This window comes from Trachemys scripta, chromosome 6 (assembly GCF_013100865.1).
Source record: "Trachemys scripta elegans isolate TJP31775 chromosome 6, CAS_Tse_1.0, whole genome shotgun sequence".
In the NCBI taxonomy this organism is placed as follows: domain Eukaryota; kingdom Metazoa; phylum Chordata; order Testudines; family Emydidae; genus Trachemys; species Trachemys scripta.
The window spans coordinates 45,225,220-45,231,800 of NC_048303.1; positions in this window are offsets into that span (position 1 = coordinate 45,225,220).

Sequence of the window (6,581 nt, forward strand, 5' to 3'; positions counted from 1 at the left end):
GACGCTATGGAGCGGAGCTAAGGTGTTTGGGTAACTTTAGCTATATATCTGCATACTTTCACTTCAGCCCTGGGTGGCAGGGCTCAGGCTTCAGCTTTAGCCCTGGTCGGCGCGGCCCAGGCTACAGTCCACCCATCCAGGGCTGAAGGCCTTGGGCTTTGTCCACCCCGCCCATTGCGACAGGGCTCAGGCTTCGACTTTGGTCCCTGCTCCTGGGATCATGCAGTACACCTCTACCCCGATATAACGCTGTCCTCGGGAGCCAAAAAAATCTTACCTCTTTATAGGTGAAACCGTGTTATATCGAACTTGCTTTGATCCACCAGAGTGCACAGCCCCGCCCCCCCGGAGCACTGCTTTACCACGTTATATCTGAATTCATGTTATATCGGGCCGTGTTATATCGGGGTAGAGGTGTAATATGCAGTAATCATGCAGGGGTCACAGTACAATGAAGTTTGAGAACCCCTGACCTAAAGCAATACATGCTTTCAATTTTAACTGCAGGTTGAAGGGGTCTTTTTTGCTAGGAAACGCCTTCAGGTTTTTCAAAATCCACAAGCTCTTCCAGCAGCCACCCACCCCTTCTCTTCCCCCTCTTGCAGAACTAATTTCCTAAGAATGAAGGTTCCCTTTGCTCTTCCCTCTCCTCATGAGCTCTGCAAGTGAGAGTTTGAAAGTTCCACAAGAAGGGCTGGAGGTAAATCCATTCCTCCTTAGCATGAGCTGTAGATGTACGAAGGCTCACAAAAGATACATATTCAGTCCTGGACTGTAGCAGACTAATCTACTTTTCCTGCTATCTTCCTTAAAATGCGGCAGCACTATGGAAATCTCCCCCCTCCCAGTCAACTGCCAGCACTGCAAATCCAACCTGAGCTCTAAGAATCAAGGTGTGGTTGTTTTATTCACACGCCGTCATTAATAATAACGTTTCTGCCATTTAAACTTGCTTGCATCATTAACATAATTGTTTATGAGGCAGAACAGATTTCTGTTCACTCTCCCATGGCCACGTTAGCATTGCAGAGCAATCAAGAAGTAAGTAATAGTAACATTTATGTCAGTAAAGTCATCAGATACGACTCGGAGTGTTGCAGGGAGCAGATTTGGTTGGGTAAGATGGCATTATTTTTAAATTGTCTCTTTCTGATCATAAATACAATTCAGTGTGTTGTTTATGGCAGTGGTTCTCAAACTTTTGTATTGGTGACCCCTTTCACACAACAAGCCTATGAGTGCAAACCTCCCCCCCCCCACTTATAAATTAAAACCACAATTTTTTATATTTAACACTATTGTAAATGCAATACGGGAGGCAAAACAGGCTTTGGGGGTGGAAACTGACAGCTCATGACCCCCTGAGGGGTCACAATCCCAAGTTTGAGAAACTCCTGGTTTATGGCTTTCAGTATCCATCTTAATGATACTCAGACTGTAAGTGATCATATGGATCAAAAAGTCTGTAGTAAGTTAAAAATCAATATATATTTTTAAACAGTTATCAATGTACAACTTTGAAGAAAATATTGAAACTCTATCTGAAAAGTGTCAAGATGCTTAGAAAAGCGATTCAGAACCAAAAGGAGTAAAACACAATCAGTAGATAGAGTTGAGAAGTGACATCTAGGGAAGTTTAGATGCATGAAAAGCTGTGGTTGTAGCAATATATGTGAGCTGATTTACAAGTATACTAAATACAATTTTTATTACGAAGTTACACTATAAATTAAATGTTTGGGTATAGACAGACACAAATTGTCAAACGTAGATCTGAAATGCATGTGCAAATCCTGTGGTCTACATTTGCAAATGGGCTCTTGGGTGTACAAAATTATGAACTGTCCACCTAAGTGTTCATATATGCATGCAAATGAGGAATCTGCATTCTAGGAAGCCACTTCTGAAAACTGAGTCCATTGTTTTCAAAACTATGTAGCTCAGCTCAAATGATCTTAACGCAACAACAGTTAATTTGCTTTTTGATGTACAATAGCATTTCCCAATCTCTAGATAAGGCACTAGTAAAATAGATCAATTTCTACCATACACACCACACACTCCTGATAATATGGTCTCTTTCTTCAATTTTGTCTCAGACACCTGCATCACCTAAGCAGGCATCACACAAGAGTTGTGTGAACCCCTTACTTTTATATTAATGAAGGGAGTCACACATTAGTTGATAGCTGGAATAAGAAATCATCTTTTCTGTTGTCTAAAAATATCTAAGTTCTAGAAATGTAGTGAAGGTTCTCTCATCCACCTTGGCCCACTGAATGTTAATATAACTGCCACAATGACTGCAAGTGTTTGGGTGATGCAGATATAAGCCTAAAGCTGTGTGTTGCTCTTGCTCCATGGAGATGCTCCAAATGCTATCAATAGGAGCTGTGTGCAGAGACTGAGCCGTTTAAGTTATCCTTCTAACTACTGTTGCTGGATCCACTTCTCCTTTCAGGACTGTTAAACTGTTTTGTAACCTGTTTTGGGTCTTGTATATGAAAATATCACAGACCTCATCACATTTGACTACCGTCTATAAATGCAAGTACAATGCATCTATGCAGACTGCAGTACATCACACAGGTAGCAGCTATAGAAGTGGTATGGCTGGTTGGAAAATGATTTATGGAGAGTGAATGGGTGTGGGGAAACGGAGTTGCTCAGAGACCAGGATTTTATTATTATAGTGAACATTAAACGTTAATGTGCCAGGCTGAAGAGAGATTTTGAGGCAGAATCTGAAGAGTCAATAGGAAAATTCTTGTGTTTTTAAAGACTTCAAATGTATCAGCGTGTGCACCCTGTGTACAGCATGGAGCTCTGCTCTATGTTGCTGCCTGCGTAGCAGCATGCAAGTTCTCCCATCATCCACCAAGTACAGCTACGTAAGGGCCCATGGAGGCTATCTGATACATTGCACCAGAATGGCTCAGCTGCCTGTGGGAACAGGGAGAATTCCTCCCTTGAGCCCCCCTTCCCTTCCCTATATCTGTGCAACGCATAGCCAGAATCTAAGCTGGGCACTCGGCAGAAGGTTTGTTTTATGTTCCTTTTATATTTTACCTTGCACCAGGCCACAAGATAGAGCACCTTTCTCCAAAGTCTTGCTTGTGCAAGTAAAAGCAACGAAGCATGGCTGTGATTTTGGTGACTTAGGAAGCTTTACATCTCTACAGTAAAAACAATAAACCATATTGAACCAATAAAATACAGTTTGATGCATTTTTAATAAACCTGAAGAGCCTGCTGAACAACCTGGGTTCAGTATCATGTCATCACCAACTACTGCTGCTAGAATAAAGGATCTTTCAGTGTAAATAAGTATTTCCAGAAATTCATCACTTGACCATAACCTTTGACTATGATAAGATGAAATCTAGCAGTACAGGTATCATTTTTATTATTGGTATTATAATAGCACCTACTAGCCCCTTTCTACTAAGCATTGTACAAACACATACTAAGTAAGAGTATATGCCCCAAAGAGTCTACAGTATTATCAACCCATTTTACAGATTGGAAATTAGGGCCCAGAAGTATTAAGTGACTGACCCAAAGCCACACAGGAGGTCTGTGGCAAAGGTGGGAACTGAAGCCAGATCTCTGAATCATAGCCCAGTGCCTTAGCCATAGACCATCCTTCCTATCATCAGTGAAACACATACTTAAAAACTGTTATTTGGATTAAAAGAAAGTTAAACCATTCTGTACAGCATAGTTTTCTGAAATGTCACTGGCGCCCAATGCTGATGTCTCCACAGGGAAAGCTCCCAATGGAGTCAATAGGATTTTTGGCTGTATGAGGACAGCAGTTTTAAGCTCATTGGAGAACACTGCTGTATATTAAATAGCTGATTGTGGGCTTCAAAACCTAGTCTTTAACTCAAGCATTTCTGTCTGAGAAGACCAGCTGAATCACCTGACCTTTTATTTTTAAAACAAACCAGACCATAGGATCTGCTCATCAATTTCATTATTTTATCATCAAGTACACAAAAACTACCCTGGAAGAAGAAAACCAAAACAAACATATTTTTAGTATAAACATTTATGAAAATACCAGTCTCTGATTTTTGTTTTTGGCTTGTTAATGCAGACAGTTTTGTGGAGACAGGAATCTGACACGTGGCCCTTTAACATTCCTCCACTCATGGTCTCTTGTACACTGCACCAAGTTGAAGCATCTCATCCTCACCTTCAAGGCCTTGGCACAGCTCCCTCATCATACATGGCAGATGTTGTCTCCTTCCACATTTTCCCTTTCTTTCCCTCCACTAGTGACACCAGACTTAATGCCCTGTTCCTACACCCATTCTCGTATCTGATCCTATTCCACGCAGGCCCCTCTGTCATTTTGCCAAGCCTTTTCTCATGCAAATTCCTCCTAAAAACCTATTTCTGCAAGCATACAAGAAGTCAACTTATAATAATTATAAAAACAATACAAAAGGCTTTCAATTATCCCCCCTCTAGATGTATCAGTACATCCTGTCTTCCATGTGTCTGCATATTAGAATGCAAATTCTTGGGGGGTGGGGGGGGACTGTCTTCATTTTTGTCATTGTACAGTGCTCAGTATATCATCAGCAATAAATCAATAAAAAAAGTTATTTTAAAGTCTCTCTTTGTATCATATCAATGATCAGGGTGAAAATTCATGTAATTTTACAGTGCAAGTATGAGTTTGGAAGCTCAGAGGCAATCTGATAAAATACCTGCGAGCATGGCAGAAACCATTCCCATCAGAGTCTCAAATAAACTGTTCCTATTTTCTTTCAGAATTTTATTTCTTTTAGCTCTCCAGTTCATTTTTGTTGTTGTTGATATTCAGTTGAAACAACGCTTTGCTCCAGTTCCGAAGTACCAGTATAAGCATTTTTCAATACAGCTATAACAGGGGTGGGCAAACTTTTTGGCCCAAGGGCCACATCTTGGAATTGTATGGTGTGCCATGAATGCTCAGAAAATTGGGGTTGGGGTGCGGGAGGGGGTGAGAGCTCTGGTTGGGGGTCCAGGCTCCGGGGTGGGGCCAGAAATGAGGAGTTCAGGGTGCAGAATGGGGCTCTGGGCTGGGGCACGGGGGGGAGGTGAAGGCTCCGGCTGGGTGTGCGGGCTCTGGGGTGGAGCTGGGGATGAGGGGCTTGGAGTGCAGGAGGGTGTTCCAGGCTGGGATCGAGGGTTCAGAGGGCGGGAGGGGGATCAGGGCTTGGGAAGGGGCGTGGGGAGAGGCTCAGGGGTGCAGGCTCTGGGCGGCACTTACCTCAAGCAGCTCCCAGAAGCAGCAGCCATGTCCCCACTCCGACTCCTACACAGAGCCGTGGCCAGGTGGCTCTGCACACTGCCCCAACCACAGGCGCCACCCCTGCAGCTTCCATTGGCCACAGTTCCCGCCCAATGAGAGCTGCAGGGGCAGCACTTGGGGCGGGAGCTGTATGTAGAGCGGAGCCCCCAGATGCCCCTATGCCTAGGAGCCAGAGTGGGGCCATGCTGCTGCTTCCGGGAGCCGCGTGGAGCGGCCCCCGACCCTGCTCCCCAGCTGGAGTGCGGCAAGCCCCAGACCCCACTCCCCGGCGTGAGCTCAAGGGCCGGATTAAAACGGCTGGCGGGCCGGATCCGGCCCGTGGGCCATAGTTTGCCCACCCCCGAGCTATAATGTAAGTGACACACTGAAAGTCCCAGCTTATTATTTCTGCCTTCTGCTACTCAATTGTTAATTGAGATACTATCAAAACAAGCAAAAGTGCTGGTGCTTAGCTCAAACTTGGAGGAAAATTAGCAGGAGCACAATTGCTGCTTCCTTCACACCCTGGGTCAGTACAGCCAGAATCATTCTGGGAATCCACTTGTTGGCTGGAAGCCAGCACCTGGTTCACCAGATGCCCTGCAACAGCCCAGTCAGATCTGCACACTCATAAGACCAGCCTCAGAGCTTAAATCCATAACTTTGCTAGACACTAGAAATCATGGTCTTAATAAAGACACTGGATTTATGGCTTATTACAACAATCTATAACCCACTAATTGCCTTTTTTTGTCCTATGATTTTTTTGTCCTACGGTGTTAATAGGCCAGTTCACCTTGAATCGTCCCTTAGTTTAGCACAGAGGTAGGTAATAGGCGGACCACGGGCCAAATCCAGACCACCAGATGCTTTTGAATGGACCCTGAAATATTTTTATTTACCTATCATCATTGTTGGGGGGGGGTTGTTTGTTTGGTTTATTTATTGATTTATTTTTTGGAGTCTAGCCCTTCACTACACTTTAACCAAGAAATTTAGACCTGGACAAAAAACAGTTGACTGCCCCTGGTTTAGCATATTCATTCTGTTCAACCTTGCATTTAGCTGGGACACTGGGATTACCTTTCCCAGACCTACAGAAGAGCTCTGTGTAGCGCCAAAGCATGTCTCTCTCACCAACAGAAGTTGGTCCAGTATAAGATCTTACCTCACTCACCCAATCTCTCTAATATCCTGGAACCCGCGCGGCTACACCACACATCCTAGGGCACAGACACCTGGCAGATGAGCTCTCCCTGCACAGCCCTAGCAGGAATCACGCTGCGCTTGGAAG